The sequence below is a fragment of the Mustelus asterias genome, chromosome 6 (genome assembly GCF_964213995.1).
Source record: "Mustelus asterias chromosome 6, sMusAst1.hap1.1, whole genome shotgun sequence".
Classification (NCBI taxonomy): Eukaryota; Metazoa; Chordata; class Chondrichthyes; order Carcharhiniformes; family Triakidae; genus Mustelus; species Mustelus asterias.
In genome coordinates, this window is record NC_135806.1 from 104,823,741 (window position 1) to 104,851,213 (window position 27,473).

Consider the following 27,473-nt stretch of genomic DNA (forward strand, 5'->3'; position numbering starts at 1 on the left):
AATCGGAAAATCCCACCAGAGGTCAACAGACCTTTGCATGGTCCACTCCCACCTGCTACAATTCCCTTGGCAGATGGGACGGGAAAGCTCCCCCCTATGACTATATGTTTAATTACCATGCAAGAGGTCAAGGTTAGTAAGTGCACCTTCAAATACCACCTCCTACCAATTGTGTCACTAGCTTCAGCCACTGCTCAGTTCACCACACCACCATCTCTAACATGCCAACAATCTCTTTCAGTTAAGACTCATACCTAAAATTCATGTTTGACCTCACCCTCACATATTTAATACTGTTACACAGCCACATCCCACAACATTGGATTCAAAATTGGCTCAGTTGTAGAAGACAGAGGGTGATGACAGAAGGCTGCTTTAGTGTCCAGTGGCGTACTACAGGAATCTGTGTTGGGTCCCATGAATCGTCATTTATATAAATGACATATATGACTATGTGGGGGTAGGATTAGTAATTTTGCAGATGACACAGAAGATTGGTTGGGTGTTAACAGTGAGGTGGTGTGTCTTGAACTACAAGAATATATAGACGGAATGGTCAAATGGGCAGATAAGTGACAAATGGAATTTAACCCTGAAACATGTGAGACGATACACTTTGGATGGAGTAATTTGACAAGGAAGTACTTAATGAATGGTAAGACACTAGGAAGTTCTGTGGAACAAAGGGACCTTGGCGTGTTTGTCCACAGATCTCTGAAAGCAGAAGGACATGTTAGTAGGGTGGTGAAAAAGGCATATGGGACATTTACTTACCTTTATCAATCAAGGTAGCGATTCCAAAAGCAGGGAAGTCATGTTGGAGTTGTATAGAACTTTGGTGAGGCCACAGCTAGAGTACTGTGTGCAGTTCTGGTCACCACATTATATGAAGGATGTGATTGCACTGAAAGAGGTGCAGAGGAGATTCACCAGGATGCTGCCTGGGATGGAACATTTAAGTTATGAAAAGAGGTTGCATAGGTTTGGGTTGTTTTCGTTGGAGCAAAGAAGACTGAAGGGTGACCTGATGGAAGTGTACAAGATCATGAGAGACATGGACAGAATGGATAAGGAGCAGCTGTTCCCCTTAGTTGAAGGGTCAGTCACGAAGGGACATGGGTTCAAGGTGAGGGGCAGGAAGTTTAGGGGGAGTGTGAGGAAAAGCTTTTTTACCCAGAGGGTGGTGATGGTCTGGAATGTGCTGCCTGGGAGGGTGGGAGAGGCAGATTGCCTCACATCTTTTAAAAAGTATCTGGATGAGCACTTGGCACATCATAACTTTTAGGGCTATGGGTCAGGTGCTGGTGGATTGGATAAGGTGGGGGTTCAGGTATTTCTAACGTGTTGGTGCAGAGTCAATGGGCCGAAGGGCCTCTTCTGTGATGTGTGATTCTATGATTATATGATTCCATGAACATGTCAGATATTCAGACATCACAGCAAAACCAAGCAAAAAAATTGCCTGATGCTTATTGACGACTGTCCTCTTTCTTGTAGGAAAATGTAGGGCACAACTGGGGCAGCTTGAATTAACTAGAGGGGGAAAAAACAGCCTCCATGTTCTAAACCCCACAGAGGAAATAATGATGGATGTTATTGGAAGAGCCATTCTTGAGGCCATGGCCAATGGTAGGGTTGAATCCATTGAAGATGATAGTGTCCTCACACTTAATGCTTCTTCCCACTTCAGCTTCACCCCTAGCTGCATTCTGATTTGTAAAGTGCAGATAGTGTAAACATGCATCTCCTACTTTCAGCCTCCTCTCCTCACCACAGCCTTACGCTTATCCCTTTCTCCTTTCAGATGCCCAAGAATTCTGACCTGGCCAGGTAATGAAATAACCAGGAAGACAGGGATGATGAGCTCACACCATCAGTAGAATTTGCACTCGCAACCATTTGCTCAAATCCTGAAACTGTGCTTATTTTAGAGAGTAGGATCGGGGCAGAAGCTGCATTTGCTGAGACAACAGTAACATTGTGTTGCAAGCAGGGCATGGGACAATTATAGCACATGTCCAAAGTTGCTGGACTGAGAGATTAGACATCAATTCTCCTGTAGAGAACTTGGATGGGGTTTCGAGCATCGGGCCATAGAAGAAGGCTGATTGCTGGACACAGCACAATGTTTGATGCATTGGCAAGCCTGTCTGAAAGCCTGCGTTCGATGCCAATCAGGTACAAATTTAGCACAGAACTTGACTCCATCTTTCCCAGCATGGAAATGCTGATCAATTTCATTCACACACTTGAGAACCCAACCACGATGCAATGTCTGATGGCTGATATCTCTGCAAATCACACATTTGAACATTTAAGTACATACAAAATAGGAGCAGAAGTAGGCCATTCATGCACATTCCATCTTTTTGCCTCTGCTAGGAGGCAACAAACTAAAGCTATCTCTCTTTTGACAAAGACGCTTAATGACCAACCTTATATAACAGGACTACAAATTGTGAGATGCTGTTAGTAATTCCTTCATCCCCTGGTGGAAAGAAGCACTAATGATTCAAAACCAGGGTCACTTTCACAGCCACTGTCAATGATGTACTGGCCCTATTATGAACGTTGAAGTTGTGGTTGCAACAATTGGCAGATCTCAGTCAAGTCCTCCTTATTGAAATGCAGACATCTCAAACATTCTCACTGCTGAGGATCCAATCGGAAAATTGTCCCCGGAAAAGCCTGGATGGATATGACCCCTTCGATGAGAAATCCTTCACTGCTTTCTCTTCCTCCCTCTTCCAGCAGCTCCTCTTGCTCTGTATGGTTTCTTGCTCATTCTCTCATTCATGCTGTCTTCCATGAGTTAGATCAATGGCAACTGGTTTGTGCAGAATTCTTGAGGTCAGTAAAAAGTACTTCCACGCCCACCCTATAGACTCTTAAAACTGGAAACAATGATGGAAACTATCAAAAATGTGTAGAATTGTACAAACAGCCAGAATAAATCAACTAGCAACTAACTTGTGAGTAGCTAAGGATTCGTTTAAATGGTGCTGGTGGAAGGTCCTTCAGGCTGCTTAACACATGCTCAGCTAGGTAAGGTTAAGAAAGGGCATCAGCTGAAGCATGGAGCTCCAAAATGACATGGATCATGTCAATCCAGCATTATACATCTGCTCTGCATAGTTTGTCAACTATGTACATTAACACCTTTATGAAGCTGTTGTCTGGGGTGCTTCCCATCGGGATGTGCATGGGAACTATGGATGCCATTTTGCATCCCTAGAAGCATTCATAACATCCAATAAATTTGACCAGGCACAATTTTTTGTCTCATGTTTTAATGAAAAACTTGCTAATACCAATGCACAGTACAAAAGTTCAACCCTGGGTTGTGACTGTCACTGACTAGGCCAGCATTTAATGCCTATTCTTAATTGTCATTGAGAAGGTGGTGGTGAGCAATCTTTTTGATCATCTGCAGTATGTGATGTAGGCACAGTTGTAGTGCAGTTTTGGGCTACTAGATATATGTGAAAAATGATTTAATTTTAGCAATGTGCCCTTAGTGTTGAGAGAATTAAAATATTTTGTCAGCAAGACACTTACGAAAAATGGAGGGGAAGCATGTCTGTATACTTATGTATTTCAGAAAGGATTATGTAACTTAAAAAAGAACATTTCATCCAAGAAATTTTTACTTCTCGAATGGAAAGCTATATTACCTTCTCTATTTGGATTAGAAAATCCATGTGTTTAACCTTTAGCATAAAGAGTTGAAGCCAAGCAACACATAGGCACAATTTAGGAGCTAAAAAAGCAGGTCAGACAATGAATAGATGTACTCTTAAGGGACAGCTTTCCTGAAATAATCAATGTGAATTATTCCTAGATATTCCCAGATAGTTTCGAAATGATTAAAGCATTATGCGGAAATAAGGGAACAGGCCCGAAAATGTGCGCAGGGATCTGGATGTGTGATTAACCCACATTCGTTTTCAGTGACGCAGAGCCATGTAAGACATCATGCTGCCTGCTAATTCCAATGATACTAGTATGCAGCCCAGTGTGAAATGCACTGCCGAGTGGTTGTGTCCTCCTGTGGCTTAAAGGGAAGATGCATTCTGACTGCAGCAGATGCTGGACATGGCTGGAAGAGTTTCTAAGCAGGCGGAAGAATAAAAGTGGTGCAACAGGGCAAGGAACATGCTGCAAGGTTTTTCTGATGTAGCACTGGAGGCCTTGGTGCTGAAGGCATCCACAGGATGCCGGGAGGTCCCCCAGACAAACATTGCAAAGAAGTGGGAGCAGATAGTCATTATTATTAATGCCAGTAGTCTAGCCCTGAGGGTCTGGATGCAGTCAGTGCAGGATGAAGTTTAATAACCTCACACTAGCAATGTTTAAAAATTTAACTTTATTCTACAGGATGTTGGTGTGTCTAGAAGGCATTCAGCTGAAGGGTTGTAAAAGCAAGTTAATTACTCATTTCAGCTATGCCTTTGTTACTTTGATACAGCTAGTTGACTTTTGTTTACTCAAAAAGGTTCCCTGGGGCAAAAACAGAAAAAGCTGGAAAATCTCAGCAGCTCTGACAACATCTGTGGAGAGAAAATAGAGCCGATGTTTCAAGTCTGGATGACCCTTCATCAGAGCCTGTCAATCAATTGTTTGAAGACAGAGGCTTCTGCAAGCTACCCGGAAACTCGTTTTCTTTGAAAGTTTCAATACTCTCTACACCTATTGTAGTAAGTATATCTGTGGTTGCTAACTGTATTTAAAGTGGCATTTAAGTCTGTAAAAGGAATGTTGTTTATTTTAAACTAGAAAGCTAGAAAGAAAAGTTGCTTTCTTTACTGTTTAAATGTTGTTCAATGGTTAAGGTATTTCATTTGTTAGAGTCATTTTCAAACTGTGTTATTAAATAAAATTTGTTTTACTATAAAAGATCCATACTTTGTCAGTGGAATCATCCCTGGAGTGAAACATCCTATCCTCACATTTATTTGATTTGATTTGATTTATTATTGTCAAATGTATTAGTATACAGTGAAAAGTATTGTTTCTTGCACACTATACAGACAAAGCATACCGTTCATAGAGAAGGAAACGAGAGAGTGCAGAATGTAGTGTTACAGTCACAGCTCGGGTGTAGAGAAAGATCAACTTAATGCAAGGTAAGTCCATTCAAAAGTCTGATGGCAGCAGGGAAGAAGCTGTTCTTGAGCCGGTTAGTACGTGACCTCAGACTTTTGTATCTTTTTCCCAACGGAAAAAGGTGGAAGAGAGAATGTCGGGGTGCGTGGGGCCCTTAATTATGCTGGCTGCTTTGCTGAGGCAGCGGGAAGTGTAGACTGAGTTAATGAATGGGAGGTTGGTTTGCGTGATGGATTGGGCTACATTCACAACCTTTTGTAGTTTCTTGCGGTCTTGGGCAGAGCAGGAGCCATACCAAGCTGTCATACAGCAGAAAGAATGCTTTCTGTGGTGCATCTGTAAAAGTTGGTGAGAGTCGTAGCTGACATGCCAAATTTCCTTAGTCTTCTGAGAAAGTAGAGGCATTGGTGGGCTTTCTTAATTATAGTGTCAGCATGGGGGACCAAAACAGGTTGTTGGTGATCTGGACATCTAAAAACTTAAAGTTCTCGACCTTTTCTACTTCATCCCCGTTGATGTAGACAGGGGCATATTCTCCTTTACGCTTCCTGAAGTCAATAATCATCTCCTTTGTTTTCTTGACATTAAGGAGAGATTATTGTTGCCGCACCAGTTCACCAGATTCTCTATCTCATTCCCATACTCTGTCCCTTCATTGTTTGAGGTCCAACCCACTACGGTGATGTCGTCAGCAAACTTGAAAATCGAATTGGAGGGGAATTTGACCACAGAATCATAGGTGTACAAGGTGTATAGTCGGGGGCTGAGAATACAGCATTGTGGGGCACTGGTGTTGAGGATGATCGTGGAGGAGGTGTTGTTGCCTATCCTTACTGATTGTGGTCTGTGAGTTAGGAAGTTCAGGATCCAGTCGCAGAGGGAGGTGCCGAGGCCCAGGCCACGAAGTTGGAGATGAGTTTTGTGGGAATAATAGTGTTGAAGGCTGAGCTGTAGTCAATAAATAGGAGTCTGACAGAGGTGTCCTTGTTATCTCGGTGTTCCAGGGTTGAGTGCAGGGCCAGGGATATGGCGTCAGCTGTGGACCTGTTGCGGTGGTAGGCAAACTGTAGTGGATCTTGGTAGTCTGGGAGGCTGGAATTGATTTGTGCCATGACTAGCCTTTCGAAGCACTTCATAATGATGGATGTCAGAGCCACCGGACGATAGACATTGAGGCACACTGCTTGGTTTTTCTTAGGTACTGAGATGAAGGTCGTTTTCTTACAGCAGATAGGGACCTCAGATTGTTATAAAGAGAGGTTGAAGATGTCTGCGAATACCCTGCCAGCTGATCTGCGCAGGATCTGAGTGCTTGTTCAGGTACCCCAGGTGGGCCGGTCGCTTTCCGTGGGTTGACCTTCGAGAAAGCTGCAATGGTGACCCCAGATACAGGTTCATCCGGGGTTTCCAGGGTGGTGGGCAGGCTCTCGCTGACCTCTTGTTAAAAACTGGTATGGAATGCATTGAGCTCATCAGGGAGGGGTGCATTGGTGCATTGGTGCACATTAAATTTGACATTTCTCAATCTCTCTGTCCACGGCAGGCCATGGAGGATGGCCAACAACTGGGAATAAGTAGTCTGAGTAGATCCCCTGAAGTCAGAACCGTGGCCTTCACTATGTGCATCACACTCGCTGTCAACTTCACCATCTCTGGAAAGTACCAGGCACCTCTGCAAACTCAATAGGAATTAATCAGCGATTAGCCGAGGTGTTATTGATTTGAGTATTGCTGGAGTGGGTCCTGCTGAATGGATATTCAGCTGTGTGTATTTAAGGCAGGGTGATAGCTGAAGCAGTGTGGTTGAAAATAGCAGTGCTGGTGTCAGATCAACCTTATATGCTGACCGTTGTCATGATTTATTTGTTCTACATATTTCTGCCACACGCTCATGCCCGATGTGTATGTTTTGAAACTAAAAAGGCACTTTTAGCGCTGAAACTATGGATTCTGTGGCTGATCACTTTCAAGGTCCCTTCCTGATATATAACACGGGGTGTTTCCAAAACTTATGGATCAGCACCATTCAATGACTCGTCAGTGATTGCTGTTGTTTATTATCATCCCATCTTTCTATTTAAGAACAATTTGAAGTAAGTGAAAGGATCCATAGGCTGATTAACACTCAGACAAGTTGTGAGGCAAATGCTCCTTCCATAATTGCAAGAATCTTTATACCCTCAGATAGAATCTTATAACAATGGGAGGGGATTATGGATTCTCGCGATTCTTACAATGATGGGGGCACCCCATACCTACCGAGATATGTCAGCCTAGAATTCAGTGCTATTAAAGTAATGTCACATTTCTCCTCTTAATCAGTGACTTCTGCCCCAACATTGTGACTACACCTTTCCTATTCCTGAGCTCTACCCATATTGCCTCTTCCCTGTCTACTCTATCCAGGCCCTCACAATTTTCTACGCTTCAATCAAGTCACTTCTCAGCCTTCTTTGTTATAAGAAAAACAACCCTAGCCTATCGAATCTTTCCTCATAGCTACAAGTTTCCAGCCCTGGCAACATTCTTGTTAATCTCCTCTGACCTCTCCCCAGAGCAACTATTAAATTACTGTAATGTTGTAATTAGAACTTTGTATACATAACTGGAAATTGCATACGCATGATTGTGACTCGAATGCAGGACTAGATAGAGCTATGTTTCCCATCCAATGGGTGACCAGGCTGCGAACACTGGCTGTTTGCACTCATACTCAGAATGGTTACTGATCTTAGGTAGCTGAGAGTTGTTCCAATCTGTGGAGCCCACTGTTAGCAGGAAAGAAAAATTACTTTTTAATTTATTCATTCATGGGTTTTAGGCGTCGCTGGCTGGGCCAACATTTATTGCCCATCCCTGAGGGCATTTAAGAGTCAACCACATTGCTATGGATCTGGAGTCATATGTAGGCCAGACCAGGTAAGGACAGCAGATTTCCTTCCCTAAAGGATATTAGTGAATAGATGGGTTTTTCTGACAATGGTTTCATAGCCATCAGTTGACATTTTATTCCAGATTTCTATTGAATTCAAATTTCACCATCTGCCAGGATGGGATTTGAACCCGGGTCCCCAAAGCCTTAACCTGGGTCTCTGGAATACAAGTCCAGTGATAACACCACAAGGCCACTGCCTCCCCAACGTAATGCCCAGAGAATTCAGTGCCAATCTAATCAACTCTCTGAGGTGGGACTTCTGCCTGAGTGATTGTTGGAGCACTAAATGGGTGTGGGCAGACAGTATCGGGAGTGACATCACAGTTCATAGCATTCGCTATTTGATCTGGTATTCATTCCAAATGTCAAACCTTAAAACAAACGCATTTTACAATAAAACTCGTGATTGCCTTACAGTAAGGTCTTTAATTCCCAATCTATTTTGCAAAAAAATCAAATTTAATGCAGACCTTAAGATATTGTATTACTTTTTAAATAGAATTGATTACTTTTCTTCAACAACCCTACTTAATATATTTAATATTAACTAACAGACAGGCATAAACATTTTACGTGCAATTTCAGCATTATTTTTGCCTATGCGTATAGATAATCAATGAAATAATATAACACAGAAGGACACCATTTGGCCCATCAAGCTTGTTAGAAACACTATGGGCCACATCATGACAAGGGCATTATGCATAAGCCAGGTGATGGAGCCTCTCTTGTGGAATCTAGAAGTTGGAGTTACTGTGAAGTTTCATGTTTGATGTGTTCCTACCTGACTAACAGGCTTGGCATTCAGTTAAAGGGGTAACGCACAGCAACATAGGAACATAGGAATTAGGAGTAGATTTAGGCAGATTCAACCCTTTGAGCCTGCTCCGCCATTCTATCAGATCGTGGCTGATCTCTCCTCGTTCTCAAATCCATCTCCCCACCTGTTCCCCATATCCCTTTATCTCTTTTTTTATTCGAAATATGTCCATCTCCTTCTTGAAACCATTCAACAATTCAGACTCCACCACACTATGGGGCAGCGAGTTCCACAAATTCACCACCTTCTGCAAGAAGTAGTTCCTCCTCACCTCAGTTTTAAATCCACCATCTCTCAACCCATACCTTTGATCTCTTGTTTGAGATTGCCCCATAAGAGGAAACATTTTGTCTACATTTGCTTTATTAATCCCTTTTAAAATTTTATATACCTCAATCAGATTTCCTAAACACTTCTGAGGAGGCTAAAGTGCCTGCTGCAAGCCATTTGCTGTTGATCCCTGACACTGGGGGGTGTGATGTGACCCCAAGGAGATTTTCCAATCCCTGACTCTGGGTGAGTCTCATCCCCAACCCGGGGTGCAGAGGTATGTATGGAGAATGGGGGGATAGGAGGGATGGGGGGGGGGGGGTGTGGGGGGGGGGGGGGTGGAATATCCCTGCTGGGGGTGGAGCTTGGGATGTGAGGGGGAAAAACTTACCTTCTGCCCACATCTGTCATTGCTTCCCAAGACCTGGGAATCCCACAAGGCTACAACTAAACCTGTAACAAAAACAGAAAATGCTGGAAAATCTCAGCAAGTCTGATAGCATCTGGGGGAAGAATATAGAGCCAACGTTTTGAGTGTAAACGTCCCTTCGTCAGAGCTAAACCTGTAAAGCAGGTTAAGTTGGAGCTCCGAGTCTACCAGTCTCATTTTGATATTTAATTGACGAGTCCACCTCATGGGAGTAGTTTAGTTGCTCAACACCAGCCACAAACCCACCCTCATTAAACCTGGCACTCGTTGGAGGCCGGTTGAGATTGATATCTTTAAAGCTCTAACATGTCACCTGATCCAAACCCACCCTTTAAGGTGGACAAGATGCAGTCCTGTGAGCTCAGAGGCATGCAATTTAGGTTGACAACTTTTCATTTCTTAGTATTTTCCATATTACTTCATATTTTATTTGGTCTCTATGCTCCCTCATTAATCTTTTAAAGCATGCTCTTCATCATGAATCTGGCAAGCTGGTAAGCCAGGCTCGATGATAAATCAAGTTGCTCCCACTTCATTAAGCTTTAGTGCTGTATTTGGCAAATTAATTTTGCTCAAAGTGCTGTCTTCTGTTAAAATACATAACTTCATTCAGAAAATCTGAAGTAGAAATTTCTAAACGCACCCATGTAACATGTATGCATAATATATATATTGAATGATTGCACATTATATAACCTAGACTTCCCACTGACAGGCAAAAGTGACATTCTGCTAGGTATTGAACCAGGGACCAATTTGTACTTATACACATTATCACAGACAGCTAAAGAAGAAATAACTTACATTTATATTGCACCTTTCTCATCCTCAGGACATCCCTTTACAACTTGCAATGATGTTGTTGGTAAGCCGAGCAATCAAGCTTTCACACAGGAAATTCTCACAAAGTAATGATTGACCAAAGAGGATGGTTTAATTAGTTGAAGGTTGAGAAATGAATGTGAGCCTCGTCACTGGAAAAAAATAGACCTCCCTGCACTCTAAATAGTGTCAGTAGAATTTTCTTACACCTGTATTTCAAGCCCAGGTTCAATGTCTCATCTGAAATACAGCTCTTTCAATAATGCAGCACCCCCTCAATGGTGCTGAAAAAACACATGTTGTCAAATCATTTTGGTTGTACTCATCAGGACAGACACCTACGCCGGGATTCTACCGCCCCGCCCACCACGGAATCTGAGCGGGCAAGGGGCGGACAACGGAAATGTCCGTTGACCTCGGGCGGGATTTTACGGCCTCACTCGAATTAGGCCATAAAATCTCACCCACAGAATGCCAAAGAAAGCAACAATTTGTACTGCTTTGAGGAAAACGTGCTGATTGGTTGGAAAGTCAATTCAATCAGTCCACTCAGCACCCTTTTCTCATGCACCATAAATTATTCCTTCCTTTGAAATTTGATATTCCTGCATCTGTCCTGATGAGTCCAAGATCAAAAGCTTCAACAGCTTATCTCTTCTTTCCAGCAATACTCAAGTTCTATACTCCTAAGTGACAACTCCCTCAATACTATACTCAAGGGACAACTTAGATTGTGGGGGTAATTTTTGCCTCCATGATCTGGCTGAGAATCTGGTAGAAGTCACCTGCCCAAAGTAGAACCCATCCAATTTGAAGCACACAGATTTCAATAAGATAGAAACCATGTAGGTTCTGCAATACACAGGCAATTCATATTGTCAGGTAACCGTTCAGGCAGCATTGGTGAAAATGCATCTCTCAGCATTCAAATTATAGATTTAGATTTTAGTCCATTACTTTCACAACTTTTCAACTCTGAAGCAACAAAATCAGTTTGGCTCAGAAGATGGGGAACAGTTTCAAACACAAAACACATGTTAAAATTCTAAATTCTGACCTCAACCTAGAGTCAAGCTGTATACTTGTAGTTTTAAGGGAGGTAAGGCAGGGACAAGCAGCCAACCCCCTGCCTGGAAGTGGGTTGATGCTTGAAATATTATACTCAGTCTGTGCAATTCATGTTTACATACAATTTTAAACCTGGCCTTGGGAAATCCGACAGTTACAAGGAGGTGAGGATTGTTAGATCCTGAAGCTAAATGCCAAACACTTATGTTTGGACATCTCTGCCACATCCTTCCAGAACTCCTCCTGACCTCCACCCTGAGGTCTATGTTCCCTCCTCACTCCCAAGCTTCCAATCCTCTCCAGGGGCCACTGATTCCTGAATCAGGCCTCTGATCTGGCCTTCCTGAACAACCTGACCCACACAGGCCTCCCCACTTCAGGCCTTTAATTTCCCCCCTGCTGGGCCTCTGATCTCCCATCTCCAGGTCTCCAATTCTCTCCTCTTGCCTCTGACCTCTCCCCGACCCCGAGTCCCCCCCATCAAATCCTCTGATTCCTACCTACCACACATTGCGCCCTCTGCCTCCCCCCTCGCTCCCCTCCCCACTCCCCTTTCTCCCCCACCAGCATCTGGGGACTGGAAACTCTATTCAACTCCAGGTCAGGGTTCAGACTTACCTAGTTCTTTGAGCTCTTCATACATAGGCACACATACATAGACACAGACACAAGCATTCATATATAGACACTTGATCACACAGACATATAAACACATACACAGGCACACACATGCATACATGCACAGACACAAATACACATACATTTACACATACATATACATATGTGTACTGTGGAGTTAAAGTTGAAACACCAAATTAGAGGTTTCCCAGTCAATCAGAGTGATGACGACCACATCAATCTCTTCCAGCTCCACTGTTTAAAGGGATCCTGCAAGATCTGTCTCAACATGGTGTGAATGCTTGGCATGCCAGCTCAGTTGAGCAACTGAGTGCCTTGTATTTTCTGCTACCATCTGATTTTCAGAAGCTTCCGACAGCAGCTCAGGTGAAAGTGGTCATGTTTCTTGGCATGACCACTTTGGTCTTCACGGTAGAGGACACAAATAGCTTACCGAAAATTGACGGTCGTGGGACTGTAGGGGGTGAGGTCCTTAAATCGATTACTATTACTCAAGAGGTAGTGCTTGGTAGGCTAATGGGACTAAAGGTAGACAAGTTCCCAGGCCCGGATGGAATGCATCTCAGGGTACTGAAAGAAATGGCAAAAGTAATAGTAGATGCGCTGGCTGTAATTTATCAAAATTCGCTGGACTCTGGAGAAGTGCCAGCTGATTGGAAAACAGCTAATGTGATGCCACTGTTTAAAAAAGGATGTAGACAAAAGGCGGGTAACTACAGGCCGGTTAGCTTAACGTCCGTAGTTGGGAAATTGCTGGAATCCATCATTAAAGGAGAAATAGCAGGACACCTGGAAAAAAATGGTTCGATCAAGCAGACGCAGCATGGATTCATGAAGGGAAAGTCGTGTTTGACAAATTTACTCGATTTTTATGTAGATGTAAAGAGTGCGGTTGACAGAGGGGAACCGGTGGATGTGGTCTTTTTGGATTTCCAGAAGGCGTTCGATAAGGTGCCTCACAAAAGGTTGCTGCAGAAGATTAAGGTACACGGAGTTGGGGGTAAAGTGTTAGCGTGGATTGAGGATTGGCTATCTAACAGGAAGCAGAGAGTTGGAATAAATGGGTGCTTTCCTGGTTGGCAGTTGGTGACCAGTGGTGTGCCGCAGGGATCGGTGCTGGGGCCTCAACTGTTTACCATATACATAGACGATCTGGAGGAGGGGACCGAGTGTTAGGGTAACAAAGTTTGCGGATGGCACAAAGATGAGTGGGAAAGCGAATTGCGTGGAGGATGCGGAAAGTCTGCAGAGAGATTTGGATAGGCTAAGTGAGTGGGCGAGGACCTGGCAGATGGAGTATAACGTTGACAAGTGTGAGGTTATCCACTTTGGAAGGAATAATAGTAAAATGGACTATTATTTGAATGGTGAAATTACAACATGCTACTGTGCAGAGGGACCTGGGGGTCCTTGTGCATGAATCGCAAAAACTCAGTTTGCAGGTGCAGCAGGTGATCAAGAAGGCAAATGGAATTTTGGCCTTTATTGCGAAGGGGATGGAGTATAAAAGCAGGGAGGTCTTGCTGCAATTGTGCAAGGTACTGGTGAGGCCGCAACTAGAGTACTGTGTGCAATTTTGGTCCCCTTATTTGCGGAAAGATATATTGGCCTTGGAGGGAGTACAGAGAAGGTTCACCAGGTTGATACCGGAGATGAGGGGGTTAGCTTATGAGGAGAGATTGAGTAGATTGGGCCTGTACTCGTTGGAGTTCAGAAGGCTGAGGGGAGATCTTATAGAGACATATAAGATAATGAAGGGGCTAGACAGGGTAGAGGCAGAGAGATTCTTTCCACTTAGAAAGGAAACAAGAACTAGAGGACACAGCCTCAAAATAAGGGGGAGTCAGTTTAGAACAGAGTTGAGGAAGAACTTCTTCTCTCAGAGGGTAGTGAATCTCTGGAATTCTCTGCCCATTGAAGCAGTGGAGGCTACCTCGTTAAATATGTTTAAGTCACAGGTAGATAGATTTCTGATCAATAAGGAAATTAAGGGTTATGGGGAGCGGGCGGGTAAGTGGAACTAAACCACTATCAGATCAGCCATGATCTTATTGAATTGCGGGGCAGGCTCGAGGGACTAGATGGCCTACTCTTGCTCCTATTTCTTATGTTCTTATGTTCTTATGACGCTAGTATACAGTCCAATTCCCTCATGCTGAGTAAAGTGGGCAGGATTATTGCTCCTTAGACTTCGAGTTTGGTAGGTCCAAAGTTAGAACTGCATTAGAAGAGCACTGAATGGTGGCACAAATGGCAATTTCAAGATAAATGGCAGTAGGTATAGAGGGGACATGAGGAAGAACCTTTTTGCACTGAGGGGAGTGGGTGTCTGGAATTTGATGTTTGAGTTGGTAGTGGAGGCAGAGACCCTAAACTCTTTTAAAAAGTACCTGGATCTGTACGTTAAGTGCTGTAAGCGAGAATCATAGAATCATAGGCCCGTAACTTCCGGCCCAAATGCCGGCTGAAGCCAATTGCTTAAGCTAATTGCTTCGGGACAACACAGAAGTCCTGGCGCATGCGCAAATGCACTGAAAGAGCGCCAAGTTTGAAATTGTGATTCAGGTTTGGAAAGCTGCCTGTATTGAAGCCTGAGCTGTAATTTCTCCTTAACTTCTGTCACTTGTGCTGATGATCGGTGAGTTTTTGCCCTTATTTATTTGCACACTTATTTTTTGGTTCAGCTGCAGTGAATAGAGGCAGCAGACATTCTTTGGGTGTGTTAATATTTTTGTAAATGTTTTAAAAAGATGTTTAACATATATGTAATGCACAGAAAGTGAAAGAAAGATTTTTTTTTTATTTTGCAATTTCGTCATGACTGCTAATTCCAGTAAAAATGCACATTCATAAATAACAAGGTGGATGTCAGTGTCTGGAATAAATTACAGCTGAAGTGCATTTGGATTTTGCTTTATATTTCAAGAATTTTCAATCCAATTTTAAGAGTCTCCCTGGTGCAATGTTGATCCTTGGCTAGTTCAAATACTTTAGGAAGGTGTATTCCTTAAGATGACATATGCAAATCTCCTGCAAACTGATGTGAACTATCTCTCTGATAGGCATCACAGAATCCAGCACATTTTGAAAATCTGAAGTCATGTTCCACCACCGCTGATACATCACACTCTTAGCTTGACTTCTTAACTGAAGTTCTTTTTGAGGCTTTGACATAGGTGTGGAAGAGTCAGGCTACTTGTAAAATCCAAACCCTTCCCCCTGCCCCCTCCCACCTTTCCCTCCCCCCTTCCCCCATCCCCCTCCCCTTCCCTCTTCTCCCTCCCTTTTCCACCTCCCCACCTTCCCCCCATTTCCCCCCCACTCCCTCCCCTTCCCCTCATTACCCCTCCTCATATCCCTCCCTCACCTCTTTGTTTAGAGACAACAGAACTGTTGCGTTATTTTATTGATTGTTGTTAGAGAAAAAATATATTTTGTCAGAAATTTGAAAAAGTGTGGCAATTAACCAAAACGTCTTAAGCGCAGTTGCTAAAGTAAAATGTTTAGTTAAATGTTAACGCGGCATCAAAGTTTTGTATTTATAACATTATTTTTGTTAATAAATATTTTCCAGCAAACCACAAAATTTCACTAATGCCTTATTGGAACAAAACAAAACATTTCAATATGAAACTACACAAATGCTTTATTGAAGCATACAGAACAGTTAAATATGAGAATTATAAATGAAGTAAGCAAGGCAGAAGAATACAAATGATAAACTTTCCATGGCTCAAAATGTGAATTCTCCTTTGACCAACCTCATGCAGGTATCCAAATTATGGTCCGAGAAGCTTTGACCTCTCATCTTGCCAATTACATTTTCAGTTTCCATATTCTAAATTAAAACATACAAACACTTATAAGCATGCCATGTAAAGATATATAATAATATAATGCAGATTTAAATAAGAGTTTCATAAATTTAGTACAAATAACAAAACCTATTGATACATTAAATAATACTCATCTTCAATCATTTTAAAAAATACTTTTTAAATGAGCCAATAGCAATAGGATACTTAAGTAGAATACTACTTAAAATAAACAGTAAAAAACATTTTAAAAAAGATTTAACATACCTTTTATAACAGCAGGGAAATCCTTCTCTGTTTTCAATGCAAAAATGCTATTTCCAAACTGGGCCTCAATGGGCATATCCAGTCTGGCCGCGTTATAAGGGGGCATGGTTGGGGTCCTCCTGCATTGTGCTGGGGCCTGTAGAGATGGTTCCACTGAAGGTCGATAGTTACTGCACCCATCAAGGGTGTTCCGGCGTAATTTTTCAGGGCAGGTAAGTGCGCAAAAATGTATTTTATTTCTGGCGGCCCATAACTTTCCGCTGGTGATCAGAAGTTATGGGCCTATATGGAATCACACACTGCAGAAGAGGCCTTTCAGCCCATCTAGTCTGCACCAACACGTGTGAAAAACCTGACCTCCCACCTAATCCCAGCTAACAAGGGGGTTTATTGATGGGATGGTAACATATAGAGATAATTGGAGACTGCCCTATTAAGTTTCCACCTAAAAGCAGCATGTTGATCTGGTGAGCTCGGCATTCCAAAGGCGCACCTTAAATGGTGAAACCTGTCACATATAAACTGTAGTCAATTTTCTGTGGATGGCTGATGCACAGTAAATAAGTCTATTGTCTGATTTCAGACATTTATTTTGAATGTATATGTTGACAAGAGGAGTTTGTGTAATACTGACACCAATTTCCTTTATGCCAGAATATGATCTGAATAAATTGGAAAATGGATCTGGACGGACACCCTGACGTTAATATACTGTATAAATATTAGTACAAAATGGAAAGATCACATTTCGCTACACATCCCACATGATGAGGGTCGCGAGGGACGGCCATTTGATAAAAGCGGGTCGCCAGAAACAAAGTTAGAAAAACACTGATTTAGACAATATTCAAAAATGTGATTGTGAGATGTGAGCATCTCTGCCAAGGCCAGCATTTATTGCCTGTCCCTCATTGAGCATATTGAATATTAAATGAATATTGAATATTATAAGAATATTGAATATTATATGAATATTAATTCATAATCCATTTTCACACAAGCATTATTACACCATCACTGCCATACAGTAAAGTGTTGGAAGGGTCATCAACAGTGCTATCAAGCAGCACCTGCTCAGCAATAACGCCCAGTTTGGGGTTTCGCCAGGGTCACTCAGCTCCTGATCTCATTACAACCTTGGTTCAAACATGGACAAAAGAGCTGAATTCCAGTTGTGAGGCGAGAGTGACAGCCCTTGACATAAAGGCCATATTCAACCAATTGTGGCATCAAGGAGCCTTAGCGAAACTGGAATCAATGGGTATCAGGGGGAAAACACTTCGCTGGTTGGAGTCATACCTGGTACATAGGAAGATGGTTGTGGTTGTGGAGGGTCAGTCATCCCAGCTCCAGGACATCTCTGCAGGAGTCCCTCAGGGTAGTGTCCCAGGCCCAACCATCTTCAGCTGCTTCATCAATGACACTCCCTCCATCATAAGGTCAAAAGTGGGGATGTTTGCCAATGACTGCACAATGTTCAGCACCATTTGCAACTCTTCAAATACTGAAGCAGTCCATGTTCAAATGCAAAAAGATCTGGACAATATCCAGTCTTGGGCTGAAAAGTGGCAAGTAACATTCATACCACACAAATGCCAGGCAATGACCATCACCAATAAGAGACACTCTATCCACTGCCCTTTGACATTCAATGGCGTAACCATTGTAACCATCACTGAAACCTCCACTGTCAACATCCTTGGGGTTATCATTGACCAGAAACTCAACTGGACTCACCACACAAACACAGTGGCTATAAGAGGAAGTCAGAGGCAAGGAATACTGCGGCAACGAACTCACCTCCTGACTCCCCAGAGCCTATCCACCATCTACAAGGCACAAGTCAGGAGTGTGATGGAATACTCCCCACTTGCCTAGAAGGTGCAACTCCAACAACACTCAAGAAGCTTGACAGCATCCAGGACAAAGCAGCCCTCTTGATTGGCATTACATCTACAAACATTCAATCCCTCCACCACCGACGCTCAGTAGCAGCAGTGTGTACTATCTGCAAAATGCACTGCAGCAATTCACCAAAGATCCTTAGACAGCACCTTCCAAACCCACGACCACTTCCATCTAGAAGGACAAGGGCAACAGATAAATAGGAACACCACCACCTGCAAGTTCCCCTCCAAGCCACTCACCATCCTGACTTGGAAACATATCGCCATTCCTTTGTAGTCGCTGGATCAAAATTCTGGAATTCCCTCCCTAACAGCATTGTGGGTCAACCCACAGAACATAGGCTGCAGTGATTCAAGAAGGGAGTTCACCACCACCTTCTCAAGGGCAACTAGTGATGGGCAATAAATGCTGGCCAGCCAGCGACACCCATGTCTCACGAATGAATAAAAAAATATTCTGGAAAGGATTTATCCAGTAATTGAGGGGTAAAAGTTTGAACATCTTTCACCACTTCTCCTCCCCTGTGGCTCAAACACCTTTGTAATGTCCGCTGTGCACATTCCCTTCCAGATGTATCTGACTGGGCACTTTCAGGAAATTCCAGTAAATAAAATAAATAATAACTCCAAATATAAGACCAAACAGAGACAATTAAAAACACTTGGCCATACTGAATCAGATTTGTTTATGTCCTAAATGTAAGCGCATGTAAGTTGAGTTGAGTGTTTATATTTTGGAGTGTATGGCATGCTCATTCCCATTACGATGATGAATGACGCACCTGGAAAGAATATGTTCTCCCCTTTGAACAGAGTGACAGGATTAAATAGTTTCAGGTCATGTATGGCACCAGTCAAATGCAAAACACAACTCTCCTAAACCGGCCTGGCAATGTATCTCTGAAACTTCCATTTTACGGGCTGACTGAATTGGTTTCACTTGGGGGTGAAGACCTGAGACAAACAAAAGAACTTGTCTGCTCAGCTTCTAGTGCTGGTATCCAGTTTCAACGGGGAACTCATTTTAAAATAAATGTAAGGAATAAGAGGAGATCGATGCTGGACCAGAAGTGCTGTTAAGACACGTGAAATGTTGCCTGGACCTGAGATCTAGCTACAATGCAGTGAGCTGGATAATCATCTGTTGTCGCTGAAGCTGTTTAGAGATGAGGTCTCCACCTGCCATACCAGATCTGTCATGCTGCACATCCAATTTCTTGGGTTTGAGCCACTTGTACATACACACACCTTTGCTCTACTGAGGCAGGCCACCTGATAGACAGCTGGAAATTCCAACAGGGCACTCGCTACAGCCACTATAAGCAGAGCAGTTACAATTAGAAAGAGCTTGTTTATATAATTCACAACTTGGGGACATCCCTAAGCACTTTGCAGCTGATCCAGTGCTTTCTGAGTTGCAGACATCATTCCATTATCTAGTTGAGCTGTTTAAGATGAAACAAGGAGCTCCAGGAAGAGAAACTATTTGTTCCCATGGGAGTCTTTGGCAAGGAGGCATAATCGGAGAATTAGAGCTGGACTATATACGTTAAGGTGATGTCAGTACACACTCCCTCACACAAAGGTGGTGGAGACATGATTATTTCTCCCATTGTTGAAGCTAGACCAACTGAAAATGTCTAAACTAAAGTTGATGGATTTTTGTTGGGCAAAGGTAGTAAGTGTTGCAGAACCAATATGAGTTCATGGAGGTCAGACACAGGTCAGAAGTAGGGATGTTCGCTGATGATTGCACAATGTTCAGCGTTATTTGTGACTCTTTGGATATTGAAGCAGTCCATGTTCAAATGCAACAAGATCTGGACAATATCCAAGCTTGGGCTGACAAGTGATAAGTAACATTTGTGCCACACAAATGCCAAGCAATGGCCATCATCAATAAGAGACACTCTAACCACCGCCCCTTGACATTCAATGGTGTAACCATCACTAAATCCCCTGCTGTCAACATCCTTGGGGTTACGATTGACCAGAAACTCAACTGGACTCACCACATAAACACATTGGTAACAAGAGCAGGTTAGAGGCTAGGAATGCTGCAGCGAGTAACTCACCTCCAGACTCCCCAAAGCCTGTCCACCATCTACAAGGCACAAGCCAGGAGTGTGATGAAACACTCTCCACTTGCCTGGATAGGTGCAGCTCCAACAACACTCAAGATGCTTGACACCATCCAGAACAAAGCAGCCTGCTTAATTGGCACCACATCCACAAACATCCACTCCCTCCAGCATTAACGCTCAGTAGCTGCAGTGTGTACTATCTACAAGATGCACTGCAGCAATTCACCAAAGATTCTTAGGCAACATTTTTCAAACCCACGACCACCTCCATCTAGAAGGACAAGGCAGCAGGAACATGGGAGCACCATCAACTGCAAGTTCCCTTCCAGGCCACTCACCATGCTGACTTGGAAATATATCACTATTTCTTCGCAGTCGCTGGGTCAAAATCCTGGAATTCCCTCCCTAACGGCATTATGGGTCATCCCACAGCACGCGGACTGCAGCGGTTCAAGAAGGCGGCTCACCACTACCTTCTCAAGGGCAACTAGAGATGGACAATAAATGCTGGTCAGCCAGCGACGCCCATGTCCCACAAATGAATTTAAAAAAGCCATGATTTATTTCACAGAACCACAGAATTGTTATAGCACAGATGGAAGCCATTCAGCCCATCGTGTCTGCACTCAGCTCCCAAATGAGCAACTCACTTAGTGCCATTCCTCCACCTTATCCTGATAACTGTTTGAATGGGGGAAGCGGCTCAAGAGGCTGAATGGTCTACCCCTGCCGCTATGTGCCTATTGTAGGGAAGTAAGATAACTAATTTTCACACAATAAGGTGCCATGAGTCAAGCAACCTATGTGTGACTCCAGTCCCGCACCAATGCCATATCTCTTTCCTGTCTCTGAAATGGCCCAAATAGCTACTCAGTTCTATCAACACGCTACAATTTTAAAATGTGCACACAAAAAAAAATCTATATTTTAAAATGCAAGACTTCTTTTAAGAATCTTTTGTTGAGAGTCTGCTTTGCTTCTCAAGTTCTCCTGGTGTATTAGAGAGAGGGTTCGGAAATGAACTGGTCTGGCTTCTTCTGCACTGCTGCTTTAAGTTTGAATTGCAGGAGAAACCTTGGGCAAATGATTCCACCCTCAACTGGGAGTGGGTTGGGAGGTGGAGGAGGCATAATGCCAGGTGGGATAGCAGGAGGTGCCATACCTGTTGCCGCCCCACCTCTGTTGGCATTTATCAGCAGCGGGATGGATCGCACCAATTAACGGCCTCCTAAGGGCCTCTTCCTGCCACAGCTGGCATTTTACCAGCCGCCGCTGATCACCTTGCCACCTGGGGAAGCTGCCCCCGGAATCTCCCTGTGGGTACTGCTGTGCGCTTGGTGAAATGCTGTTGCCTTATGAACTGCTTTTAAAAAAATACCCAAGGAAAGTCTTGGTGGGCTCGATGGGCTTTGAAAGGCCTGGCTGCCCACCCACCCCCACTCCTATCACTGGCTGTCTTCCAGCAGGCCCGGCTGCTGCCTTTCCTGATGCTTCAAGCAGCTGCTGCTCATGTTCCTCTCCAGGACCAGCCAGAGAATAAAAGCAAAAACCACACACATGGTAAGCAGTAATTATCTGCTTCACAGAGGTGGGTAAGAGCAAAAAGAAATGCCTGGAAGCTCACAACTACCTTGGAAAGTCCTCCAGACAATGACACACGGATTCTACTGAATTGAGTTTAGTTTATTTATTAGTGCCACAAGTAGGATTACATTAACACTGTAATGAAGTTACTGTGAAAATTCCCACATCGCCACACTCCTGCGCCTGTTCGAGTACACTGAGGGAGAATTTAGCATGGCCAATGTACCTAACCAGTATATCTTTTGGACTGTGGGAGGAAACTGGAGCACTCGGAGGAAACCCACGCAGACACGGGGAGAATGTGCAGACTCCACACAGTGAGCCAAGCCAGGAATCGAACCTGGGTCCCTGTCACTGTGAGGCAGCAGTGCTAACCACTGTGCCAACCACTGTGCCAACGTGCCGCCCCTGTGCACCGTGATGGCCCAATTGAGTGTAGCACTCAACAATTAAGTGCTACATTTGGGGAGTTCTTCTTTCAATGAGCCAGAAAATCATTGACTTCCATTTAATTCTTCAGCTGACTGAAGTGTGTCACACCCACACATACACTAGTTAGAGACAATCACATTGTGAATACCATATATGGGTCTGATAACATTACCTTCAGTTTGATACAATTTTAACTCAGCAGGTCAGAAATCCCACACAGCTGTCCATCCACTGTGAAAATTCCCACATCGCCACACTCCTGCGCCTGTTCGAGTACACTGAGGGAGAATTTAGCATGGCCAATGTACCTAACCAGTATATCTTTTGGACTGTGGGAGGAAACTGGAGCACTCGGAGGAAACCCACGCAGACATGGGGAGAATTTTAAGCCTTTTTCTAGATTTTAACTGCTTGCATAGTCTTTTGCCGCAGGATGGCTTTGCTTTAAATCAGGACCTCTGTTTCTGATAAGCATTGAAATTTGTATTTATTGAAACAAACTGAATTGGATTTACGACTGTTTTATGTGTGGCTACATGTTTTCTTTTTTTTTACAATGCTCAGTGGGCCTCCACTAAATAAATGCAGTGAAAATCAATCCTTTCTCATTGGCTCCAATCCAAGTTGCTGTCTTATGCTAATTGGATATGCATTCATTTCCAGGTGATTAAGCAAGAACTGGTGATTCTAGGGAGGTAGTGGAAAGTCTGGATCATATTATGAGGATTACTTGATTCTGTCCTCGTGTAGAAGAATGCAAATGTTATATCATTGGAGTTGTTCCTTTATGTTTTCCCCAATGTTGATACTTATGAACATGAAAACCAAAAACCAAAACAAAGCCATTGTCTTAATATCAATCTCGTTATAATCCTTGGCCAGACCCCAAATTGTCGGTGAGATCCAGTTAGGAACCAAGAATGCTTTGGTTAAAATAGACAAAGTTTGAGATTCAGGACAACCACTAAGTAAAGAAAGCCACAAGATTCTTGGCTTCTGAAGAAACAAAAACAAACTTTACTATACAAGATGAAAAAAGATAAAGTAATTTACAATATGACAATATTCATCTTATATTCCAACATTCAGGGTAAGTGTAAGATATATGTGAATTAACAAGTCCATTGTGGTGGAGCACACCACATTACACAATAAGTGCCAAAAGCAACCAAAACAGTCTATGGATTTCTCAACAACCCGCCCAAAATGTCAGTAACACTGTGAGCCAGCCAATCTTTCTGAAACTCTGTCTCTCTCTCTTTCTCGCTCTCTCTCAAGGATTTCCAATCTTCATCTTGATCCCACCTTGGAACTTTCTCCACATGTTGCCCCAACATGGACGGCTTCAGCAATGGCCAACCTCACAGACTTTCGCTCTTGCCTTCCGAGATTCCATTCGCCTGGATTCCCGAGTACACTCAAGCATCAACTTCCAAGCACCATTCAATGCTTCGGTCATACCTGCACAGAATTCTAGAGCAGAAGGTTAGCGATTCTGCACTGGTAAGCCTGTGGAATTCGCTCTCACAGAAAGTAGTTGAGGCCAAAACATTGGATCTTTTCAACAAGGAGTTAGATATAGCATTTAGGGCAAAGGGGATCAAAAGATACGAGAGGAAGGTGGGATCAGGTTATTGAATTGGATGATCAACCATGAATGTTAGAGCAGACTCAAAGAGCCAAATGGCCAAGCCTATCAATCAAATTGGCTTCTGGGCAGGAAACCTGTACAAACAAAAACACAACATGCATATCATGGAGTGAATATCACATGGTTTGTTAACCAAACTTCAAGGTTTCTAGACCAGACTTACTTCACATCCCTTGCCAAACCCCGCCACCACCCCCCACCACCTCGCCCCATCCCCTCACTTAGAAACCCCACCTGGTAAAGTCAGACCCATGGTCTCTCTAGCAAATCAACACTCCTTCGGTGGCATACTAGAATGTCAGGTCAGATGATGTGCTCAAGTCTTGATGCGTTACAATTTGGGATCTCTCCGAGTGCTCTATATTCCTGGTCATTAAAACAAGACCTTGGCCGGAAGAATATCTGATAGGACCAATGTCATGCACAGAGTGTACATGTTCCCTTACTGCCCATAATCAATATGATTTGTTTGGAAAGAAATGTGTCTTTTCTTACCCCATTGTGCATCTCCCAATTAAATAATTCAGCAGCAAGCTTGTGTTTAAAAATAAATAAGTTGATTTATTCCCATACTCTTACCCTGAAATCATAGCAATGTCATACACATCCATTTTCATCCACACACTCATACACACAAAGATTAGGTACAAAGAAAGATGATGCATATTTATAGATTATAGTTGTCTCATTTTCTGGTTCGTGGTCTTTGGTCTCTCCTAGTTTTGATGCTTTAGAGTTGAAATGAGGGTCTTGAAGAACTTGGGGGTGGTGTGGTGGCAGTGGTTAGCACTGCTGCCTCACAGCGCGCCAGGGACCCAAGTTTGATTCCCGGATTGGGTCATTGTCTGTGTGGAGTTTGCACATTCTCCCTGTGTCTGTGTGGGTTTCCTCCGGGTGCTCTGGTTTCCTCCCACAGTCCAAAGATGTGCAGGTTAGGTGAATTGGCCATGATAAATCCTTCCTCAGTGTATCCGAACAGGTGCTGGAACGTGGCGACTAGGGGATTTTCACAGTAACTTCATTGCAGTGTGAATGTAAGCCTACTTGTGACTAATAAATAAGCTTTAACTTAAACTTCGCAGCATGTTGTGAGGTTTCTTGTAGTCGGAATTCTAGGCTTTCAGGTGAACTTTAACCTGAAACAGTTTACGTGCTTTGGCTGCCTGGAAGTCTTAAAGTGCATCAAGGTAGATAAATCCCCAGGATCTGATGAAATGTATCCCAGGCTAGGGAGGAAATTGCGGTTTATGGATTAGTTGAAATTATAGTTCAGTGCCTTTGGTGGAACTGCCTGCAAACAGCTTTTAGCTTTTGTTTTTAGAAGAATCCAACAACATGGCTCCCTCACCATGTGACTTTCTACAAGCTCAAGTACTTTTGCAAATGAGAGGTGGTGTTTCTGGTGACTCCACATCCCGTGTTGTAGGCTCTGAGGGTTTGATACAGTCATCATGAGACAATGGGACAGTAATAGGGGCCATTCACTTTCGACTGACACCAAATGAATTTCAATCTTCCCTTTTGTCTAGTATGAAAGAGGGAGATGGGTTGTGTGGAAAACTCCATGGTTTTTTGCATTGGCCCATCCTTAAACAAAGAGGTGTGTTTATTCCCCAGATGGCTGTGAATATCTACATTTAACTAGGTATTTGTTTGAGACTTGATACTGTCAAACGACTTGCAGCAGTTTGTGTCCAGTTTCGAGAAATATTGATTGAAAGTCGATGACACGCTGGGCATGACAACCAGCAACATCTACATCTGTGGAGAACAGATACAAGTTGTATTGTGGAGCTACACTGGGATGTCAAATACAAAAGACAAAGATTCTAGAAAGATCAACTCCAATTACAAAATAGATAGCTGCCATGAGATGGAATAACACATTCTAGATTACCTGTTCTTTTATTCTGTATGTTATTAATCCAAAATGACCTCTGGTTCAACATGCCACTTGGAATTTCCACTACCACCGCTGGTCTGATGCCCCTGCTCCACTGCTACAGACATAGACTCCAGCCCTTATAGGTTCCATCCCTAATTTCCAATGGAATAGCAACAAATCTTTATACTCGCTGTCATGTAGGGAAACTGATATTGTGCTAACATTTGACTCCATCCAATATGCAACTTGTTTTATATTTCTCTTTACAGTAAAACAATTCTGTCAATGCCAAGTGTCTAATAGAGTCTAATAAATAGACTCCAACAGGCTGCCTAATAATCCAAGTGTTTGCCAAGTGATGTTAGAACAGCTGCCTTTGACACTGTAGAAATACCACAATGGTGCTAACATCAAAAACGCCTCTGGAGAGAAAACTATCATGGTGCCAGATCCAATGTGAGCTCAGGGAGTATGGACAGGCTTTTATCACTAAAAATACTCTGCAACATCTTTTGATGCAGCTGAGGTTAATCGTAATTGTCCTGTTTAGAAATATTTACCATGGCTTTTGACTGGTTGTACTTGAATGATCTGAATTTGCTTTCTCAAGTTCAGCTTTGGCTCTCTCGGATAGCAAAAAAAAAATTTGTATGGTTGAAGAACTTGATGTTCTCCCAACACATCTGTTTAATATGCCCCTCAGCACCGTGTCCTCAAGTGGACAATTGCAGGTGTCTTTCCATATTTAAAAGCTACCTTTGCTGCATCCAATTGCTCCATTCCAAACAGAGATTGGGATCTGTGAAGACCTGATTGAGAATGCTGACACATTGCTGGGACAAAGCGGCTGAGTTTTATTTGCTAATCCTTGGAGTGCATGACTAATATTATTTGTGCATGAAGTAATTCAACATGTAATGATTCTTGTAAATGCTTCAAGCCCATCTGAATCTTGCTCAATGAATATAAAGAACGACCAGAAAGAAAGGCAAAGTGGGGGAAAATGTTAACATGAGTGCATCGGTTAGGGGGTGAGGGATAGGGTGAAAAGCTGGAAAAATGGGGTCACATCAGGAAACTGGTTCTGACTTGTGCATTTAACTGCAGTGTATTAGGCTGTGTGTAAGCAACTCCCTCAGGAGAGGTTGATTGTCAATTTCTATATGCTAATTGATCTGTTATAATGATATCAACATGGGTTTTGTAGTCTAACTTTGGCTCCTTGGTTTTCAGTGGCTTCCTGGAACTTGCCAATGAAAGGAACAGGAGAAGACACAGCATTTCGGCTTGGAGGGCCGAAGGGCCTGTTCCTGTGCTGTATTGTTCTTTGTTCATTTGAGGGGTTGAAGCCATGATGGATAGATATGCCAGTACATATTGAGTGCTCATAGCTGCTTTCTTACCTCCTTGTGTGAAAGAGTTTGTTCACAGTGCCTGTGCTGAGAGGTTTAGCATGCATTTCACACTTGGGAGTTTCAAAACTGCATTTTGGAGCTTGATCCATCATAGCAACTTGGGTGCCACTTAATCCGTGTTACTTTGGACCTGAGATAAAGACCAAGATGACCACCAACAACACCAACACCAGCACCAGCCTAATGTCCGCAGATCTGCAGTTCCACAAAAGGGGAGGGGATCAGTATAGTGATGCAGATTTTAAGAGCCCATTCCCAGAAGAGGGAGTCCGAAGGCAGAGGATAAATTTCTTTGACATGTTAGAACCCGATTATCTCAGAAGCTCAGTGTATCTTATTAGGT